General features: G+C 39.7%; 1 long non-coding RNA gene across 1 annotated transcript in view; it reads left to right on the plus strand.

Annotated features, from left to right (window-relative positions):
- Positions 1 to 22,808, plus strand: part of LOC141576316 (uncharacterized) — a 546,933-nt gene that overhangs the window by 244,000 nt on the left and 280,125 nt on the right. Inside the window, exon 4 of the long non-coding RNA XR_012504669.1 lies at positions 1,002 to 1,129. This is a non-coding gene — a long non-coding RNA (uncharacterized LOC141576316). The remainder of the gene's footprint in view (positions 1 to 1,001; positions 1,130 to 22,808) is intronic.

Here is a 22,808-nt window from a genome sequence, read left to right on the forward strand (position 1 = left end):
TATAGAAATGGAAAAATATTCCTCTAGCAGTACATGAGTGAAAGAAGAGAGGTTTAGTTGCTTGAGTGCCACCTGTGTTGAACTGATTAACACTATATTCCTAGAAATAGGAAACACTTTAATTGAGTTGTAAAATGTTAAGAACTGACAATATCTCCAACTATCATCTAATCCAGCTCTGTCATTTCACAGATGTGGAAACTGAAGCCCAGAGAAGCTGACTTGCCTAAGGCAGTGATTCTCGAAGTGTAGTTAGAAGAATACTTGTCTCAATTCCTGAAAAACTTGTTTAATATGCAGATTTCTGTTCCCTATTCTAGAGCTACTAACAACAACAAAAAAAAACCCTCCAGAAATCAAGTCCCATAATTTGCATTTCATCAAATATCACAGGTAATTCTGTGAACATTAAAAAAAAACCATTGTTTAAATCTCAATGTTGATTTCTTACAGGGCTCTGAGGAAGACCCAGGACTCTAAAATCCCAATTCATTATTTTCATCATTCTAAATTGGCTATCCTTGTAATGAAATCTGTTACCATCCCCTACAAACTAACTTGTAAGCTTAGAAACAGCCCTAGGAATTAAACTGTGTTACTAGTATAAAATTGTTACTATTTATAAAATGCAAGAGAATGATTTAGAAAATATAAACAAAGTCAGTAAAATCAGGATGAACCCCAAGATCAGAAGCCATGAACATTCTCTTGATAACAAATTTAGAAAACCTTGGAGCAACCTCTCCATCCTTGACATTGGAACAAAGGGAGCTCGTCTCCTTGATTTAATCTAATCAAAGGCTGAGACCTCAGTCCAAAGTGGAAAAAGATGTTTGTATATATGTTCATGTTAGACATATTAGCATATTAACTTATTTTTCATCACTTTAGAGTGCAACTGACATGACTAGACTGAAGGGCTTTGGTTAATATTTTGTTAATTAAACCCAGGTCTTTTAATATATGCACAATTAAAGGTATTCTCTACTAATTTTTCACAGCTTGTTTGGTCTGTGGAGATCATATCATGGAAACTGAAGACAAAAATGAAGAAAAATTAGACTTTATACTTACTACATTACGAAGAAATAGGGGAATCGAAACAGAACTGAAAGTGGCAAGAGAAAAGGTGTGTCTGAACGTGGGCTTTGAAACATCAATTTTGTTCAAATATACAGAGCTTGATTTAGCAGTTATAGTTCTGCATAGGAAGGAAGGTTGCTTGAATATTTATTACTAAGGTCAACTCTGTTAATAATGTACTTGCCAGAAATCAAGAACTGGTGTTTCTTGAATAACTACACAAATTGAGAAAATCACGTTCCACCTTTATTACCCATAGCTAACAGTCTGGTCACACCTGTAATTAATTGCTACTATCTCTTGGGTTCCTGCAGGTGTTGTATACAAAATGCTTAACAGTCTTGGGCCTCTGCTGTAATGGGATCCTAAAAGCTTCCTGTTGTGCCACGTTTTGACTCCTTAAAAGCTGCTTTTAGATTCAGAAATCCAGCAGGCAGTGTGAAGCCATTTTAAGTGTAATCTGGGGAAAAGAATGTTTTAGCCATCTGATTCTGGTGGAGTAGAGTTGTAAATTCATTGCAAGGAGAGGAATTTGAAGGTTGGAGGAAAAGCTATTGAACTTTTATAAGTGGAAGATTTTAAAGATCTGAAGTAGAGTGATAATGTCCACAAGATTTGATCATAATTTATGAATGCTTTAAAATAAAGGATAAAGAAGGAACAGTTGAAGGTGAATTTAAAATGTGAAGTTTGGTGACTGGTACAATAGTAGTACTGTCATTAGGTATAGCAAAATAATGAAGGGGAGATGGACTGAGGATAAGGATGATTTGAATTTTCAGTATGTTGACTAGACTAATGATTGTATGGAATGTAATTCGAGATATGACACTGAGAATATGTGGATATCAGGGAAATGGAGATATAGATCTGAAAATTATCTGTATTTGTATAATGGCTTCAACCATGGTGGATGAGTTTTTTATAGGAAAGGAGGAAGAGCAAGAATAACAGGAATTAAACTTTGGGTAATAGCCATAGCCAAGGGATAGGAGAATGTTATGTTATTGACAATAGTGGAAAGCAGTTAGAGACCCAGGGAAGATTCAGAATAATATAATGTCATGAAAGTTAATGTTGAAGAGTTTTTAGATGAAAAGTTACATATTGTAGAAGTCAAAGAGAATGCACACAGAGGCATTCAAATACGGCAAGCAAGTATTGGGAGGTTTTATGTGAAATTAAAGAGAAGAAGTAGAATGTTTGCAAGGTGAGGAACAAGTTGATGGGGAGGTATAGAACAACAAGCACTGACCACTAATTTGAGGTGCCAAAGAGAAAATGATAGATTCTACCCAGTAAGGAGTCACCTGAATTAAGCAGTGAGGAAAAGGAATTAAAGCAATGGAAAAGTAGTTGTTGGAAATGCTAGAAGACAAATTCCTGGAGGAAACAAAAGAAGAGAAAGACACAGAACCCAAATGGACTTTGCCGTGATAAGAAAGAGAAGTATTTGCCCTTTAAGACCGTAGGCAAAACTATGCACTAGAGCATCGAGCCAGAGGCAGAGAGGATGGTGGGTGAGGGAACTGATGCTAAATGACCATATCTTCTTAGTGGAGAAAAAGCCTCAAGGCCATAGTCTGTATTTGGCTGCATGTAACTGGAACTTGATAATGTGTAGCTTAAAACATCAGTGTGTTTCCTGTTTACTTAACATATAATCCAGAGTGAAAGGGCTTCAAGATTGACTTGGCAGCTCAAAAATGAATCAGACCAGGCTCCGTCTGTCTTTCTACTCTACCATCCTTAGGGTGATTTTTTTTTTTTTTTTTTTTTTTTTTTTTGGTCCTCAAGCTATTGCCTCATGATGTCAGGTTGGCAGTTTGTGTTGCAGACATCCCATCCTCAGGCTTCTTTAAGATGGAAAGGAAGGCTCAAGGCAAAAGGCTTTTTACTTTGTGAGACTTCTTTCTAAGGATGTTAGAAAGATGCTACTGTCTTCTGGACTACACTGTTTCTGACTAGAAGTCTGCTTTTATTCTTATTTTTGTTCTTCCATAGTGTGTCTTATTTTCCTGTGGCTGCTTTTAAGATTTTTTCCTTTTCATCAGTTTTTCAGCAATTGATTATGATGTGCCTACATGTGCTTTTCTTAATGTTCCTTCTGCTTGGATTTTGTTGCTCTTCTTGGATCTGTGGTCTACAGATTACATTACATTTGGAAAATCAGCAGCCATTATAATTTCAAATACTTTTCCTGCCCCTCCACCCTTCTCTCCTTCTGAGGAAGTCACTTGATGTTGTCCCACAGCTCATTGATATCCTGCTAACTGTTCCTCTCTGTATTACATTTAGAGTAGTTTCTATTGTTCTTTGTTCACATTTAGTGATCTTTCTTCTGGAAAGTCTACTCTCTGGTTAACCCCATTCAGTAAACTCTTCATCTCAGTGTATTTTCCATCTGCAGAAGTTTGATTTGGGTCTTTTTTTTACATCTAACATTTCCTTTCTCATCATGCTTACACTTTCTTCTACCTCCTTGAACATGAGAAATGTATTTATAATAGTTGTAATTTTACATTGGTACTGTATTTTATCTCTCTTTCAACATTTTTTTTTAATATTTTGTTAAATATTTGGGGGTTTTGTCCTGAGATGAAGTTAAGTTACTTGGAATCAGTTTGATCCTTGGTTTTGAGCTCTGTTGGGTTGGGTCCAGAACAGTCTGTACTCTAGGACTGATTATCCCTCACTACTGAGGCAATGCCTTGTCCTGTGTGTTAGAAGATCCTTAGTCTCTGAGAATTAGAAAAAGAGGCTAGTCTCAGCTTTCTGTCACCTGTGAGGATTACTTCATCTGCTTATTTCTGGTGACTGCCACTTAATTTCCTCACATCCTGCACCAGTCAGTCCTCAGGCATAGACTTGAACTTCACCTTCTGTCTATCTCTGTAGCTCTTTCTTTCTCTGTGCATGTTTTTCCTCTCTGGTACTTTGTCTTGCAAATCCTGGCCACCTACTGAACTCTGAACTTTATCTTCTCAACACAGGAAAACCACTAGGCTCTGAATAGGTTCTTCCTCCATGTTCTGCAGTCTGGAAATGTTCTCAAGGTTGTGATGTGGGCCACTCCTAGAGCCCACTTTCTTTGTTTCCCTCCTCCTAGGCATCATGGTCATCATATTCTTCTGTGGCCTATTGTCCAATGTTTGAAAGCTGGTCCAGTGTTCTAGTTGTTCAAGGCAGAAACGTAAGCCTGTTAGTCCACCCTGACTGTAAACAGAAGTACTCCCGTACCTATGTTATGCACTAGCCTCTCCCAGGGGTGATAACCCCTCAAATCTCATGCAGTTACTGTCTCTACCTTGAAGTTCACAATCTTTGGGTGGTACACCATTCTCTCTGTTATGTCTTGATACACTTTCTCATGGTCTAACAATTAGTAAACTAAAAGAAAAAGTTCTATGCCCTTCTGACCTCCTGAGAACAGAGGCATAGTAACAGACTTTGGCCTTGAGAAAAGTAAAGAAAGTTTAGGTCAGCTGCCAAAGGGAGTGTCTTAGGAAATTAATAAGAAATTAATGACCCAGTAGTTATTATATAGCTGTCTTAGACAACCTTAGAAAATCCTTTGAACAAAATACTCTTAGCTGGAAGAAAATAATTTATTTATTCAGAGCACATTTTATATTAGCATAGGGGTCTCTCCAGATTAGTTCTATATTTACATATGCTTCAACAGAAAAATAGAACTTTAATTTTCAGATTAGTCTTTCAATAGAGTTTAATGTTAGCTTGGTTCTTAAGACCATTATTTAATTTAAGCTGTCTCACCATATGATTTATTGCAACCACCCTTCAAGTATCCAAGGGCAGACCACCTTTCCTTTTTGGAGGACGTGAACAACACACAGTGGGTTCATAGTAAATATTGTTGACTGATAGCCTTAATCACCTCAATCCTCTAAAACTCTGACATGCCCCCAAAGTTTGATCTAAAGTACAAATACATGGAAATGGCTAGCTAATGAGTGAAGCAAGCTTTAAGTACACAATTACTGGGGTTAACGGTGAGTCACATGGTGGGATTATAGAGAAATACACATGTTTTTCCTGTCCATTTTACACCTGATCTAGAAAGCATAATGATGTCTTTAATTGCTCCATGGTTTTCAAGCCAGCATATCTTCAAATCACTCATGATTGCTCTCAAAGTAAATTATTTTGAACTTTCAAGAGAAAAAAAAAATCAAATCTAAACAGGCTTAGAACTAGAGATTGGGAGTGAGTTGGGAGACTATTTCTACAGAATATGCTATCCATACTAATCTAGAAAGTTGAGAAACCTGAAGAGAGTTTAGGAAAATATGAAACCTTGTGAAACTAGATTGGAAGTAAAATTCATTGAATTTGAACCTTAGGTCCACATGTTTCCATAATATGGTCATTGCTCACATTTATTTACTTACTATTAAAATTGAATGAACATTGTTAGATTGCAGCTGTTTAGATTTTGATAAAAGACAAACAGCATTTTCTCCTTCCAAACAGTGTAAGACATCAAATTCATACTTGAGAAGAAAAAAAAAATGAAATTGAGAAAGACTAACAGGAAGTGGGTTCATTCACTTTGGAATTTTATTTATAAACAGACCAAATCAGATGGACCCTAAGCCAGAGGGTGGCCACATCTTGATCCCATAAACACACACATTCTAATCACCTTTAGACAACATCTTTTTGGCCTTTGTTTGGCTTTATGCATGTAAAGTGAATCTGCTATTTATATTCTTGCCAGTTGGAACTGATGGGCCAGGTTTGTGGGGCTTTTCATTTTTAACAAAAATGTTAAAGTCAATTTATCTTGCCCCGATTCTGCTGTCAGAAAGCTGTAACTACTGCAATGGCTGAGTGTATGAAGAGGCAGCTGCCTGGGATTCTCAGTGAGCCAGGGACTCTGTTACCTAAAGATATTTTTTTTAAAGTATTTTAATTCCTTTATTAAAAGTAGTTTATGAAAATGTGAAATTTTTAATATGTGAAAGTAGAATAATACAGTATCCCAAAGGTGCTGACTTTACATTTTCAAGCTACTTGATTTTTGTTAAGGTAAATGAACACAAGTATTTTCTTTTGTTCATTTATTACTGAAGATGGTGTATACCTGTTATTTAGTCACCTCAGGATGGTCACTTCTAGAAATGCCTCTTCTTCATACTCCAGTTAGTGGTTCAGAAGGAGCTTCCATATTTTGACATGAGTCTACCCTTCTGCCCTCAGAGCCCTGAGGCTTGAGAGGTGAAAGTACCTGCCTTAGTTCACCTACCTGAAACTGGTAAACCAGAGACCTCGTCAAGATTTCTTCAACTTGAGAGTATACTTGGGTCCCATCAGTTGGTGGAGGTTATAAACTATACAATTTGGGTGCAACTGATGGACGTGTCTTGTGCCCTTTGCTGAAAAGCAGGCTCTGGTAAGAGATTGGAGCCAACATGTGGTGACAGGCTGAGCCAATACTTTGTGTCTGAGAGCACTGTGTTTTAATGGTGCATAGACAAATCACATTATATCCAAATTTGGGGGCTAATATCTGACAGTTATGGAGTGTCAGATCCCATATGTGTATTTTAAAATTACTTCCACTTACTATTATTGAAAAATTACTGTGAGTCATTTACAGAGTCATAAGTATAGAAAACCTATAAAGAATGTGGTTCCTTTAGCAGATATTTACTGACCAATTATTAGTATTTAGGCTTTGTAGGAACATCAAACAACATTGAGGACAGTGTCAAGGAACTGATAGATAATTCATAGGGGAAATAAGTAAAAAAAAAAAAGAAAAAAGAAACTTCACTACAGTCAAATATGTGTATGTGGTAACCGCCAATCTCTGATGGATAAAAGGATCTATTATAAAGACCAAAGCATTGGCACCTCAGAACCTTCAGTCATGATAGCATTAAGAGTTCATAGCATAAAACTCTCTCTTCTTTCATAAACATACACTGTGGTAGTTGGAGGTGGTCCACTAAACCCAGTAACTGCAGTGAGGCAGAGACAAATGGGGGATGTTAAGTCGAATCTTTACCTAGATCTGTCTAACAGTGGGCCCATTGAATCTGTAGGTCCACCTGGCAGTTCTGTTTCCCAAATTCAGTCAGGATGAACCTACTTAGCAAGTGGAAGAGACCACCTTTATTGTTTGACTGTGCAGGAGAGTAGGAAAAACTAAGGTCTTTACTGGAAACCCCTGAAAATGTTTCCCTTCCTGGCCAAGATTGTAAGTTAAAAACCACCACCACCACCACCACCACCACCACCAAAAAACAATACTGCATCCTCAGTGGAATGGCAGGGATTACTGCACTCTCAAAGACGTAAATGATACAGTGCTAGTCACGCTCATACATCCTCATTCAAGTCACCAGTCTTTCCCCTACGAAAAACAGATGATATCAGAGCATTACAAACAACTCAGTGGTAATACTGATCACAGCTACTGAGCTAAGTGTAGTATCTTTAATAGAAAAATTCAACACAGCCTCACATATATGGTATATGGCTATTGATCTAGCTAATGTTTATATTTTAACACTCATCAGGAGGGAAGGAGATTTTAAGATTGAAGATAAGGAAGTCTGGGGAAGAGGCATGTAATCAGACATAGGGGAATGGGCCCTCAAAAGGCTGAGGATCTTTGGACATTAAGTTTATCAATAGAGAGCATTCCCTTCAGAAAAAATGCTGAACACTTGTGTGAGAAGAGCGACACATCCAGTGGATTGCAGCCAGCCCTTGCACTCTACCATTCTAGAGCATGCACAGTGGGCCTGTGGAAGGGACAGCCCTGGTAAAGAAATGGGAGGCTACACATTGACCCACGAGCATGGACACCTTGCACCAAGAGTGATCTAGTTACTGTTATTGTTGAACGTCCAGTCTCTTGATAGCTGAGAGAAATTCTGAGCCCATGATATGGCTCCACAACTCAGTGAGACTAACCAGCTACTTGATAACAAGTGGATTATATGAGACCGCTTCTGCCCTGGAAAGGCCATGAATTGTCCTGACCAAGATATACCTGGTTTTCAGTTATGAGGTTGCCTTTCCCTCCTACTAGTCAAAGACACACAGAATATTTGATTTATTGACATTGCCTCAGATCAGGAGAGCCATTTCATGCAGGAGACTATGACAAGGGGCATATGACCATATGATCTTATTCCTACCACATATTACGTAGCCCAGAATTTGTTATTGGAATTGCCTTCTTGAAAGCACAAAGTGCCAAATTAGAGATGGTACCTGTGAGATTGGGGTGCTGTCAAGATGTATATATATAATAAGCAAAAAACTGAAACTAACAAGTAGTTACAGCAAAGTTGCAGGATACAAGGTTAATATACAAAAAATCAATTGGTTCCTTATATACATCAATAAACAATGGGAATTTGAAATTAAAAATACAATTTCATTTACATTAGTAACAATGAAAAAAACCCTGAAATATTTAGGTATTAAGCTAACAAAATACATACAAGTTCTTTGTGAGAAAAACGGTAAAACTCTGATGAAGAAATCAAGATCTGAAGTAGAGAGACTATTTTGTAACTCTCAATCAATCTGAATAAAGAGAGAGATATTCCATGTATATCAATAGGAAGATTCAATATTATCAAGATGTCTGTTCTTTTCAAGTTGATCTATACATTTATTCAAATATCAATCAAAATCTCAGCAAGTTATTTTGTGAATATCATCAAACCAATTCTAATGTTTACATGGGAAGGCAAACGACCCCACAGTGTATTGAAGGAGGAGAACAGAGTCCAAGACTGATATTACCTGATTTCAAGACTTCTTTAAAGCTGCAGTAATCAAGACATTGTGTTATTGGTAAAAGAATAGACAAATAGATCAATAGAGAACCCAGAAATACCTATACAAAGTCAACTTATCTTTGACGAAGGAGCAAAGGCAATTCAACAGGGAAAGAATAGTCTTTTCAACAACTGGACATTTACATGCAAACACATCCCTTATACCTTTCACAAAAAGTTAACTCAAAATTGATCATAGATCTAAATGTAAAACTTAAAACTTAAAACTTAAAACTCTTAGAAGATAATCATAGTAGAAAATCCAGGTCACCATAAGTTTAGTAATGACTTTTTAGTCACAACACCAAAAGCACAATCTGTTCAAGAAAAAATTTTTTTTTAAATTGAATTTCATTAAATTAAAAAATTTTGCTCTGCTAAAACATTGATTATGGAAGAATAAAAAGACAAGCCACAGATTGGAGATGATGCATGCAAAACACATATCTGAGTGGTATCTAAAATATACAAAGAAAACTTAAAGCTCAACAATAAGAAAACAACCCAATTAAAAATGAGAAAAAGATCTGAACAGATATCTCACCAAAAAAGATAAACAGGTGGCAAATAAGCATATGAAAAGATGTTCAACATCATGTATCATTAGGGGACTTTAAATTAAAATAACAATGAGATCCTCAAACTAGTAACAACAAATGCTGGTGAGGATATTGGACAACAGGAATTCACATTCTCAACTGGTAGGAATGTGAAATAGTACAGCCATTTTGGGGGATATGATAAAATTTTCTTCCAAAATGAATATATTCTTACCACATAATCTAGCATTTGTATTTCTTGGTCTTAAGTGAGTGGAAAACTTAAGTCCACACAAAAATCTGCACGTAAATGTTTATAGCAGTTTTATTAATAACTGCCAAATTTTGGAAACAACCAAGAAGTTCTTTAATAGGTCAGTGGATAAACAAAATATGGTCCATCTATACGTGGAATATGACTTAGCAATAAAAAGTAATGAATTATCAAGCTATGAAAACACATGGAGGAACCTCAAATGAATACGGCTAAATAAGTCAATCTGAAAAGTCTACATACTACATATTTCCAACTGTATGACATTCTGGATAAAGCAAAACTATAGAGACAGTTAAAAAAAAAAAATCTGCGTTTGCCAGGGGTTTAGAAAGTGGAAGGGAGGGATGAGTAAGTGGAACCCAGGGATTTTTAGGGCAGGGAGACTATTCTGTATGATATTGTATGGTGGATATGTCATTATACATTTGTCAGAATCCATATGTAAACCACAAAGAATGAACCTAATACAACCTATGGGCTGTAGTTAGTAATAATGTACCAATATTGTCTCATCAGTTGTAGTAAGTATGCCACACTAATACGAGATATTTATAATAGGGGAAACTAGGATGGTGAGTAGGGTATATGGAAACTCTCTGTACTTTCTACTCAGTTCTTCTATAAACATAAAACTGATCTTTTAGAAAAGCCTCTTAATTTAAAACAACAAATAGAAAATCTCCCCCCAAAGTTTGAAAAAATGAAAAAGGAAAGGTCAATATCACTATACATTGCAAATTAAATATGGCATGTAAAACCACAATGAGGTAAGTACTAGTATGTATGTACCAGAATGGCTAAAATTCAAGATTAAAAATGCTGAGTGCTGGCATGGAGCTGTGAAACTGTCTATGAGTTATACTGTACATTCAGACATTGCTGGTGCAAAATGGTACAGCTGTTTTGAAAACCAGTTTTGTTTCTTATAAAGATCAACATATACTACCATATGACACAATAATCTAACTTCTGTACCCAAGTATAATGAAAATGTATGTCCAAACAAAAACTTGTAGAAGAATTTTTATAGTAGCTTTATTCAAAATTGCCCCAAACTGGAAACAACCCAAATTTTCATCAAATAGTGTATATCCATCCAATGAAATACTACTCAACAATAAACAGGGATACAACAACATGAAGGACTTTCCAAATCATTGTACTATGTGGAATAAGTCAGATAAAAGACTATAAAAAAGACAACCTAACTGAGATATAGAAGAAGGGAATGGCCACTTTGATAGTTTGGCAGTCACTCAAGAAGGTAAGCACAGAGTTACCAGATGAGGCAGAAAGTCCACTTGAAGGTATAGACCCCAAATAATTTAAAACATATGTTCACATCAAAATTTTTACATGAATGTTCATAGCAGCGTTATTCATAACAGCCAGAAAGTAAGAAAAAAATCCCAAATTCATCAACTCATGAATGGATAAATGAAATAAGGGATATCCACACAATAGAATGTCATTCGGCCATGAGAAGGAATCAAGTTCTGATACAGGATACAAGATGGGTGAACCCTGAAAACATGTGAAACCAGACACAAAAGGCCACATATTGTGTAATTCCATTTATAAGAAATGTCCAGAATAGGCAAATCCATGGTGATAAAAAGTAGATTGGTGGTTTTTAGGTGCTGTGGGGAGGGGCACGAGTGTGGTGTTGGTTGGGTTTTTTGACTGAGGAAAGTGTTCTAGAGTTAGTTGTGATAGTTGCACAACTTTACAGATGTACTAACCACCACTGAATTGTACTTTAAAGGGGGTAAATTTTACAGTGTATGAATTAAAGCTCAATTTTTTAAAAAGGCTTTATTCAATATGACTTCATTTATATGACATTCTGTAAAAGACAAAACCATAGTAAGAGAAATCAAATCCCAAGGCCTAAGGGTGCAGGGAGGGGATTAACTAAAAAGGGGCAGGAGAGACTCTGGGGTGATGGCAAGTGCTGTGTATATTTTTTGTATATATATATATATTTTTTATTGAAGTATGGTCAGTTTACAATGTAGTGTCAATTTAAGTGCTATATTTTGATTGTGGTGTTGGTTCTATAACTGTACGAATTTGCCAAACCTGTAAGACTGTGCACCTAATATGACTCAGTTTTATTGTATGCAACCTATAGTTCAATGAATCTAATCAAAATAGGGAGAGAGAGGGAATGAGAATAAGAGAGCCTATCTGAATCATATATCCCAGATAAGCTAAACTTCTGGTTGTATTTTTGGAAGCAGTTTTGTCCAGTAGAAAGAACAGGAGCTTAGGCTTCCCACCATCCTAAGTTCATCTCATAGGACCCATACTTTTAGATCTGGGACTTTGGTAAGATTCTTAATCTCTTTGAGCTTGTTTCTTCATCTGTTGATTGTGAGAGAGAGAGAGAGAGACAAGAAGATTGATTAATGGTGATTTGGTACTTACTGCATACGAGGGAATAAGATGAACATTTTTTAATAGTATTGTAATTCCAAAAAAAATTATTTTAAATATATGGGGCACATAAGGGCAATACTTCCATAAAATTTATAAGTTCAGAAAAATGCTAGAATAGTTAATAAATGTACTCTCCCTGAGCATTTGAAAGCGTCATATAAAAACAGCTGCCTCAAAGGAGCCTGGTCGGAGGGAGATAGTGACAAAAGTGTGGTTCTCAGGGGTGAAAAAGAGTGGTTTCACTTTTCTGATGGCAAGATGAGCGGTGCTGGGTTGCACAGGGGCTTTGAATAGTTAAGCAGCCTGATATCTGCCTATTTTCTGTTTTGACTGAGAAAGGCAGATATAGCTTGCAAATGAAGCTCGTGCCAGGTAGAACTGAGAGCAACTTAACACCGAATTTCAAGTCAGTTAATTGGAGCTGAGCTCAATAAGCAGTAGCCCAAGGGAGTCCCCAGGTGTGGCTGGCTTTTTGGGTTGGGGAGCTGCGAGTGAGCGCAGCCTGCGTCCACTTCTCAGGCTCACACTCTGTAGGAACCCTGTGCCCTAGCGCTGCATGACAGCAAGGTGAGGTTTCTCCTTTGGGCAAAAAATGGGGGGAAGGCAGGATTTGATTATGCAGCAACTGATTGACATTGGGTCTGAGAATCCTTTTGCCCTCCTCCCCCTTTGTTGAAATCACAATGCGTTTTGCAGACCCATCTCAGTTCCGTCTTCCTGAAATTGAAGCCATGGCTCTGGCATTGTTAACACTCTTTGTCTGCAGCACAGCTTTGCACTTCACGACTCTGCTGTCTTGTACCTGTGGTATCTGATCATCTTTATCCTGGGCTCGTCTTGTCTGGTCAGTGAAATGTCTATTCCTGAGGGCAGGACAATGTAGTCATGTAGTTGCTCCATATCCCTCTCTGCACCTGGGATGCTGTGGTTAAAAACCAACTTCTGATGAATTGACCAGATTTGCTCGAACTCTTGAAATAAATAATCTAGTCTCACCCCTCAGAGAGGTGTCCTTCGAAGTCTTAGCAGGGCCCAGTTTATGCCCTTTTGACCATTTTTGTTGAGACAAAACCTTCCCGAAAGAGATAGGTGGTCTTTGGCCAGTCACAGTCTCTCTGAGCCTCTGTTTCCCCTATCAAGTGGGCTAAACGTCTACTTTTTTTCTATATTGTTGTGAAGAAATGTTGATAGTGTATCACAGCCCCACACAGTAGATGCTCAGTGAAGGGTCACAGTGATTAGCATTTCCTCTTCTAGAGACAGTTTTTCATGAACAGCTGTAATAGAAAGGGCATGGGGGTGGTAAGTGGAGAAGTGATACTCCTCGTCAGTGAGAACGTTGCCCTGAAAACCTTGCAGCATGACTGTGGGGAATAAATGGGGTGAAGCCCACCGCAGAAGCCTACCAGAAGAGCACTAAGGAAAGGAAGGCATCGAGGAGCCCGGGCGGGGGTAGTCCATATGTGCAATATCTGAGGAGTTGAGTGAGATATGGAAAGGAGAAAGATTCTCCTCTTTGTGCACCTAAACCTCTGTTCAGTATTTCTCTGTAAGGATATGAAATGTTTCTAATAAATAAATTAGAGCACTGAAGGAGATACTGATTCGACATTTCTGCTTGTGAAGTTACTTTGAAAGTACAATCAGTTTTCAGACTTCCCTTTGCCTCCTGCGATACTTCATTTGCTAGTTTCAAGCTGGTTTGGCTCCATGAAGCAAAAACAGGTGCCTCTGAGAAGTGGTGAGAATTCCGCATTAATGGTAGGCGGAGATCTCTTCTGTGTCTGAAAACAGGCTGTGTATCTAAAACCTTTCTCAGTGTCTGTGCCACTTAAGTGCTGGAATCAATCATAAAACACAGGATGAGGCAGAAAAATTGTGTGATTGTTTTGAATGTCCTCAAAGAGGATTTCAGAGTACCATAAGCTGCTAATGAATTACAGGAGGCAGGTGCAAGACACACAATTGCTTTTCCATTTCCATCCCTTTTATCATTTGAGAGCACTTACAGATTATTCACTGATTTCCTGTGGCAGAGGCTTTTTGTGAGAAAGAAATGTTCTATCAGAAAACAGCTATTAAACATTGTTCAAGGTGTTTCTGATTGGAAGGAGAATAGGAAAGACAATGAAAAAAAATGATAGTTTCTCACATTTAAAGAATTTCCAGTAGTTCTTATCAAAAGTTTCAAATGGTTACTGGACTTCATTTTGCTAAGACACTGGGTTGCTAGGACTCATGATTCAGACTCCATGTAGTCTTTCTCCAAGAAACTCCAGTGTTTTAGTCCTCCAAGTCCATCTCAGTAGTCGGGGACCTTAGTTGTCAAGCTTCAGTTTTATCCACTCCTATTCATTGCCACTCCCACAGTCTTCCTGGATTGTAACTCCCTGGTGCAGGAAGGTAGGCCTCATGGCCAAGAGTAGACTAGGTTGGAAGCACAATCCTAAAACAATCTTAGAATTTACAGACAGAATCTTTATTTCGAGTTGAAGTAGCGGGCATGTGTATGAAGGCGGGGATGGCTGTTTCTCAACCTTCCCCTCTACCGTCAGTAATTACATCAGCTTTACATTCTGAAGACTTTAAAAGGTCCCAGAATTGTGGCTAAGGCCAAAAGTGGATACCAAACCATCAAGAACCCAATTGGCAAAGTTGTGAGGACTGTCAGCATTTAGAGCTGTGCTCCCAGCCTAGAAGGATGCCCCAGAGTCAGCGTCATTAATCCAACTCCTCCTCCTTCCCACCTGATCATGATAGCAAGAGGACTGGTAGAGAGAGCTGGTCACTTGTAGGAGGCATGGTGTTCCTGGAGAGAAGCTCTTTTATTTTCACATTGTGGTGGTAAAGTGGGGGCTTTGGCTTCCCTTGAAGTCAAGTCAAGAAGGTGTCCAGAGAATCACCAGTCAGATTGGAGGGGCTGCCTTTTCATTACCCTGATGGGCAACTGTGTAAGCAGCTGAAGTGGAGAAAGAGAATTAGAGAGTGACTGTGGGGCCAAAAGAGGAGGTAAAGACCAAGCAGCCTGTACTCCTACTGCTTAGCATGGCAAGATATGTGAATTGTTTTCAGACTGAGTGAACCAGCAAACCATAGTTTAGCTTGCTGGTATGCTACCAAGGAGAGCAGCCTACATGGCAGAAAGAGATTACCAGGGGTGGTGGACCTCCAGGGTGAGAGCTGAAGGAGGGGTTGAGGAAAAAGGTTACATTACAGCTGAATCTCCTCCTCAGAAACCATGCACTGAGAAGACCCCAGCTGTTTGCTCTGAAGAACACATGGGGATTGGCTTAGGAGACAGGCAGCACATGGATGACTACCCTGTGAACACAGTGGTGCTGGAGAAAGATAACAGCAGCAGTCAGCCTAGGAGAAGATGTCAGCCTTACTAGAGCAGTCCCCTAGGGAAAACTGCCTCTCCCATTTCTTCTCCTGGCCCCTACCCCTGAGAGAAAGAGCTTGTGAGAGTAAGAGGAGGTGTGGGAACAGCATACCTCCTCCCTTTCCCCTAGACAGGCCTGGCCAGTACAGGCAGAGAGGAAGAATAAACCTGCGTTGAGTCTGACACTTTAGTTTTAAAATGAAGAAGACTGAATGTCAAATACTTAAAGCCATTCATTCATTCCACAAATATTTATTGGTCACCTACTATATGCCAGGATTGTTCTGGGTGTATAAACAGTGAACAAAGTAAAAGACTCAAAGGAGACTGATGCAAGGTTAATATTGAAAATGATAGGAAAATTATAAAACCTGGGAAAGATATCCTTAAAGAGCCACCAACTAGTAGGGGAAAAGGCTCAACAAAGCCAATCTGGTGGGCAATTGTTCCGGGAGAAAAAGAAAGTCGTCTCATGTTTATATGCCAAGGAGTTGACTGTTCAAAAAACTGTTTACCTACTTTTATCAGCACAGTTGATATCTCCCTTTAATGAGCACAAGGTGGATTCCCGGAAGGAAGGAGGCTTAAGTAGGAAGAATCGCAGCAGCAATGGGAAGGTAGAGAATTGGGCCATCAGGGAAGCACGAAGACCGTGGGACCTCCTCACGATGTTTTTGTTTAGGCTAATCTTGCTGTTGTAGCTAGGAAACCAACTTGGCTATTAGGGCTTGAGACAGAGAATCCCTGCCATTCATCCTTCATTGCACATAACATAATGGACACCACCTGCATGCAAAATGCTGCCTGTGATAGAGGCAAACATAAGGGCAGTGTGGAACCTGCCCTGAGAGAGTCCAGCGGGGGAAAGATCTGCACCTGAGTTACAACGGCATTATTTTGTACTTGCAGAGCGCTTTATAATTTACAAGATGTTTTCACAGATGTCTGATTTTAGAACGTTGCTCTCAGATGAGAGCCATGTTCTTCTTTTAGATGAGAAAATTCAAGTTCAGCAAGGTTAAGTAAATTGACCAAGACTCATAGCTATAAAGTAAAAACTTGAACCACATCTTCTAAATTCCAAATGTTATTTCCAGGACCTACTAGTCATAAAAAGCAGTGTGTTAAAAGTAGTGAATACGCAATATTGTGCTAAAGAGTGAGGGTTGGCAAACGTTTTCAGAAAGATCCAGATAGTGTTTGAGTCTTTGCAGACTGTAAGGTCTCAGTTGCTACTACTTTACTCTGTCACTGTAGTGTGAAAGAAGCTGTAGACAGTTGAACAACAAGGTCCTGCTGTATAGCACAGGGAACTATATTTAATACCTTGTAATAACCTATAATAAAAAAGAATATGGAAAGGAATATACAGGTATAAATGAATCACTGCTGTACACTGGAAATTAACATGGCATTGTAAATTGGCTATACTTCAAAAGAAGCCTTAGACAGTACATCAAGGAATGGGTGTGGCTCTGTGCCAGTAAAACCATGCAGCAGTCCAAATGTGTTCCATAGTTTGCCTTTGCTATAGCCGATCACTGGAGAACAGGCTCATTCCTTCTTGGCAGTAAGGTACCAGTAAATATTTAACAACTGGAGCTCTGGGAGTAGGGGTGGGTGGGGCTTGATTTGTAATGGTTGCCCATTTCTGCGATGTAAATACTACCATCATGACTGATCTCAAGCTACCAGCATGAAGTTAATGAATGATGAGTTGGGAAAAGGTGTGTATAGGCCAGCCCCCAGCACTTCACTGTTTGGGATTATCACTGAAGACTTCTGGGCTCTGGGTAGGATACCAGCAGTTGAAAATAGAGTGTGGATGGAGGAGAAAGAACAAGAGGCGTATCATAAGGGTGGACAAGTGCCAAGCATGTTCTGGGAATGATGGCCAGCTCAGTTGGGATTGAGCACCGAGTGTGAGTAGAGGGAAAGGCAGGTGAGTGAGCTGTCACACAAGGTCTAGGGTGCAGACAGCCTTCACTGCCAGCCAGGAATCTTGGGGTTTGTTGAGCCTCTGAAGCTCTTTAATCTGAGGACTGTTATGGAGCTGTATTTTAAAATATCTCTAGCAGCCATCTGAAATTGGCTCAGGAGAAACTGGAAGAAGGGAGACCTATTGAAAAAAAGAGCCATCACTGAGATACAAAACAGGCCAGTTAGAGGTGATGAATCAATCCAGTTTGGTCAGCAAAGTAGGAGAAAATAGAATAATTTCCCACCCAGAGTAATACAGATCTTATATTTTCTTTGTCCTATTTTCTTTCCTTTCCTCTAATCATTTTTTATTCCTATTCATCACAGATTGGCTATATTCCTTTGGGTCTCGAATTTGGGAGGGCATCAGAATCATCTGAAAGCCTTGTTTAAGTCACATCTTGTGACTTGAACCCATATCTTCTGAATTCCAAGTGTTACTATTTCCATGACATCTCATTGCATCCTAAGATTCATAAAAAGGACAATGGGCTGTAGAGCTGGACCCCAGAGGTTCTGCTTTAGTAGATCTGGGGAGAGGCTGGAAAATGTGCATTTCTAACAAGTTCCCAGACAATGTTGAAACTACCAGCTCTGCAGCCGCACTTTGAGAACCATAGTTGTGGCAAATACTATGACTGTTTTCAATGCAGGTACTTCTCAGTCACCTCAAGCCCGAGTATGGAGGACTAAACTCATTATTCACTCCCGACACCTGCCGAACACCCCTGTATTTCCCTATTGTTGGAACTGGCAGCACATTTCACCTAGTTTTTCTGGTAAGGAGCCCCAAAGCCTTCCTTTCCTCTTCTCTTTCACTTCTTCCCTAGCTGGTTAAGTCATCAAGCCCTGTTGCTTCCGTTTACTGAGTCTCTCTTCTGTCTACCTACCATTCTTTAGTCTTCCTGCTGCCACTTTGGTTCAGGCACCATCATCTGATGTTTCATAGGGACCTTCTGTGTGGAGACCAACATTCCCACTTGTCCTTCTTGAACATTATCCACACTATGGGCAAGGTGATTTTACAAAACGCACATCTGATCATGTCATTCTCTAACCTAAAGTCCTTGTTTTCACTTGCCCTTGAGATAAAACTTCAAGGCTCTGGGTGGCATGAACTGTCTGTTTCTCCACACTCACTTCAGAGCACACCCCTCACTGTCTACGCTCCATTACACTGATGTCCTGTCAGCTTTTTGAGCCCATCACTTTCTCTGGAAGCCAGATCTTTGGCATACAGCCTAGAACACTCTTTTTCTTCACATGTTGGTTGTACAACCCCTAGTCATCTTTCAAATCTCAGCACAAGTGTCTCTTCCTCAAGGAAGTGTTAACTTTCCCACTGGGTGAGGTTAAATAGGCTCACTCTACTTGACCATGGAAACTATCTATCTCCTCTTAATACTTTCTTCAAAATGCAGTCACTTTAGTGTATGGATTCCAAGATCTCTGAAGAGAGAGATCCTCTGTCTTGTACACCATCCCATCCCTAATACTTAGCGCTATGCCCATGGCATAACAGGAACTCAGGATTGTTGAATTATAGTCCTTCCTTCATTACTTCCTCCCCCGTCTTCATTCCCTCTCCTGTACACTACAGAAATCATGAGTAGTTTCTTGCCCAGTATTTACTTCCCAGTCTTCTTTGCTACCAGAGCCCTGATTTTGTGAAAGTTTATGTCTCTAATGTGTCCAGAGATGGTTGGACCCCTTTGAGGAGATTCAATGAGGAGAAAGTTATCTTATTTCCAGTATTGACACAGAATTAAAAACAAAAGAGAAACTAAAATAAGTTAAAAGCAAGAAAACTATTGATTCTCCAAATGTGAAAGAAATTCATTCATCCATCCACCCACCCAGTAAGTACTGTTATATGTGAAACAGTGTACCAGGCACTGGATACCAATGGTGAGCAAAGCAGATATGATTCCTTCCCATATGAACAAGTAGGAGTTGCCCAGGTGTTTGTGTTGGGGGTGGGGAGGGGGTTAGAAGTGGACAGTGGTATTCCAAACTGAGGGAGGTAAACCTGTGATTGAGAATCTGCATGACTTGGAGGAACTAAAAACAGCTCAGCTTGGTCAGAGCAGAGAATGAGGTGGGAAATGGTAAGATATGTGGCCTACAGCGTACAAAGAGGCAGATCATGAAGGGCTTTGTTAGCCATATAAAGGGATTTATCCTAAGAACAATGGGCAATTTTGTAAGGATTTGAACCAAAGCAGGGCATTTTAGCAGGATCCATCTGGATGTTGTGTAGAGATTAAACTGGGAGAGTGAGAGAGGAAGCAGTGGAAGGTCATTAATCCTGTTGTTCCTAATTTTTTTCCCATCTTGGAACACATGAAAAAAAAGTTGCTGTTTTTCTACCTATTGGTTAAACTAAAGGGAATTTAAATCCCTGATTAGGTTTCCAGCTGTTGGAGGGGACAGGCCTGGGGACTGGTTCTCCTAGGCCAGCAGACTACTCTGAGGGCTGAAGAGAATCCATAATCTAGGCTTTTTGGCACAACTGTAAGCCTTTTTCTGCACATCTGGTGAAAAGCTCCCATTCAGTCCTATCTCTGGTGCTTACCTCCTCTCTTTTAAGAACATCCATGCAAAATACAAATGACCTCAATGATAAGGAGATCCTTTGGCTACAGTGCCAGGGAGCCTCCCCCTTTCTAACTTCCTACTACAGCCCTCCCTCTTCCTGGTCCTCTCCTGTGGCTTCTAGATAAAATGCCATCCTTCCATGCACATTCATTCCCTCAGGGCTCTGCTTCCAGAAGATGACAGTGAGTACAAGAATGATAAATGTTTACACTAATGTTTAAGTCAACCCAGTACTACAGCACCAGAGTAACAACACACAGCTGTCATAAAGGTCATTCCTGTGAAATTATACCAGTGGGCTTTTCAGACGGGAACACCCTGGAACAATTGAGGTGAAAAAGTAGACAGGAATTGGGAGGAAGTAGCAAGGACACCCATAGAGCCCCTGACCTGAGCTTGCGGTGGGGTTCGGTAATTTGCCAGATGGATTAAGATGGTGCTTCATCTGCATAAAAAAGGAGCTCAGCCTGGCAGGAGCAGCAGGACCTCCAGGCTGTACCTCCATATTAAACAACACTTTGTAGTTAGAGGGTTTGTTTCATCAAAAGGCTTCATGGAGAGCTTTAACAAGCATTTAGTAATTAAATTTGACAACATTCCTAGGAAGCCAAGAGTGTGGGACAGTGGACGTCCAGGGAAAGCTAGCCGCCTCATCTCACACAGCGTCTGACATGAGATGAGGGTTCAGTAAATGTCTCCATGAAAAGGAATAACACATCTGAAAAGATGAAGGATATCAATACCGTGAGCTGACTGCTGCTTCACTAAATCCGATAGACCAGTGGACCTCTGGTTTTAGTGACATCAGATGTGTGATGTCATACACATTTTGTATGTAGCGAGGCCCTAATACTGGGACATTCTCACTCAGTTTGGTGGGTTAGAACCATGCCTGGGGATCTTTATATAAATGTCTTAAATAAGTGTTTAACATACACTGTACTAGTTTGCTAGGGCTGCCCTAACCGAATGCCACAGATTGGGTGTCTCCAACTGTAGAAATGTCTTTTCCCACAGTTCTGGAGGCTGGAGCTTTGAGATCAAGGTGTTGGCAGGGTTGGTTCCTTTTGAGGCCCCTCTCCTTGGCTTGCAAGGGACCATTTTTTCTCTGTGTCTTCACATGGCCTTCTCTCTGAACTTGTCTGTCTCCAAAATTCTAAGGCTGTCAGTCTTACTGGCATATGGTCTGCCCTGATGACCTCACTTTACTTAATCACTTCTGAAAAACCCCATTCCAGATATGGTCACAGTCTCATGTACTGAAGGACAGGACTTCAACATGAGATTTTTTTTCCACGGTGGGGTGAACACAATTCAGTTCAAAGCATAGACCAGTTGTTTGGTCCACTGCTGTCGTCTGACTCACCAATTGTGAATGATAAAGATAGAATAGGCTTTAAGACTGAAGTCCTTGCCCTTTGTCTTATGGATAAAAGAAGCCTAAAGACCAGCACTTTTTCAAAGCAGAGTGATGATTAGCACTACCCCTTCCCATCACAATCCAGGAGGGCAAGAACCTTCCAGGTCTTAATCATTATTTATCCACAGAGCTGAAGATAGTGCCAGGGGCCCAATCAATATAGGTTAAATGAATGAACAAGAGAATGAATCCAGTGTTACTTCTCCTGTAGCACACCCCCATATCATCATAAGAGGTTATTTTCAGGATATGAAAAGGATAATGCAATGAGGATTCTGGAAATATACATTCTTTTCCTAAGCTTGGTGAAAGGCAAGAGACATTTTTTCCTCTGGAATTTGATTTCATTCTCTTGAAGATATTTTCCTTCACAAAAGTTGACAGGAAAATGTCCCTTGACCAGAATTATGGAGAGAGGGGAGTCTTGGCTCTTATCCTTGGCTTTCTTAGTATATGACCCCCACGTTGTGCTGTTGACTTGATAAGCTCTGCGTAACCATACATCTAATTAAACAACAGCAAGTGTAGCTTTATCCAGGGCCAGGGCCAGGTCCCTAATCCTATTTAAGTAATATTGAGGTAGGGGAACTACTTGCAGCTTTGCTACTGGAGACCCCCAGTATGTGAAGAAATGAGTGCTCAGTCATCACTGCCACCAATCACTTCATGGCAGTGGGGACAAGAGTTTAGGAGGGATTTGAGGGAGATCACTACTTGCCACATGGTTTGTTTCCCTAAGCTTACACCTGCAAATGGTAAACTTAATATTCTTTCCAGTTTGATTCAGAAGTGAGGGGCTTCACATGCACCTTTGAAAGTCAGCGGCTGCAGTGATTTACCGTAAACATCCCATAAGGCTTTTGAACCTAAGAAATAGATTATGTAATTTTACAAAGGCAGAGATGTGTTAGCTCTAAACTTCAGCTACTGCAGCACATGTAACAGTGACAAGGATTTTGTGAGATTCACAGCTGCCTTTTGGGAAAGGTAGTGAGCAGTTCTAACATGGCCATGTATGTAACCTTGCTGCTTTAAGAAATCGCTGAAAAGGGAGGGAAGTTTTTCTAGTGGGATTTAGCCCCTTCTCCACTGTTTATAACCCCTGCCTCAGTGTTTATACCAGGGTGCTGCACACACATTCCTCTTTCTCCCAGGTGGTCTCAGCTCCTGGAGGTTTGAGGTCCTCTGATATGGGAGCAGCTTCCTCACCTTGGTGCCTCCCACCAGTGTCTCTAACCCAGTGGTTCTCAACTGAGGGTGA

This window comes from Camelus bactrianus, chromosome 3 (genome assembly GCF_048773025.1).
Source record: "Camelus bactrianus isolate YW-2024 breed Bactrian camel chromosome 3, ASM4877302v1, whole genome shotgun sequence".
Lineage (NCBI taxonomy): Eukaryota > Metazoa > Chordata > Mammalia > Artiodactyla > Camelidae > Camelus > Camelus bactrianus.